Source organism: Penaeus monodon, chromosome 15, assembly GCF_015228065.2.
Source record: "Penaeus monodon isolate SGIC_2016 chromosome 15, NSTDA_Pmon_1, whole genome shotgun sequence".
In the NCBI taxonomy this organism is placed as follows: domain Eukaryota; kingdom Metazoa; phylum Arthropoda; class Malacostraca; order Decapoda; family Penaeidae; genus Penaeus; species Penaeus monodon.
The window spans coordinates 34,928,455-34,928,907 of record NC_051400.1 but is presented as its reverse complement, the minus strand read 5'-3'; the positions used below and the strand labels follow the sequence as shown (position 1 = coordinate 34,928,907).

Here is a 453-nt window from a genome sequence, read left to right as displayed (position 1 = left end):
TACCTATTCTACAGCTCTGCCATTCACAACAGTGCAGAAAAAAAATCATTAATCCCAACACTCTTAAAATATTCCTTTAAATTACATTTTGTTTTTTTTTCTCGTTCATTGACGCCGAAGAAAACACAAACAAACATTCACAAGAAAAAAAATCCCATACCATAAAAACTATAAAAAATACAAAAAAAAAAACAGAATTAGAAACCTTATTCAACCCCGCAATTGATATAGAAATCTTGACAATAAAAATGACACCCGAGATCAGTGCAATTACAGACTTTTCGGATCAACTCGTCTGCCGGCAGAACTTGCAAGTGAGAATAGAAAGCTCAACTTGAAAAACTGCTTTGCAATGTTTTTTTTTTTTATCTTCCTCTATGAAAGGATGATGCAGTAATTTTCATTTTCTTTTTTTTTGTAATAACCGGAGAAAGTGAAAGTGGTACATAGCGT

The 453-nt window shown here is 32.0% G+C and overlaps 1 protein-coding gene across 4 annotated transcripts in view; it reads right to left on the bottom strand.

The window, feature by feature from the left end:
• Positions 1-453, bottom strand: part of LOC119581979 — a 42,572-nt gene that overhangs the window by 4,426 nt on the left and 37,693 nt on the right. The gene's annotated exons all lie outside the window — the stretch shown is intronic.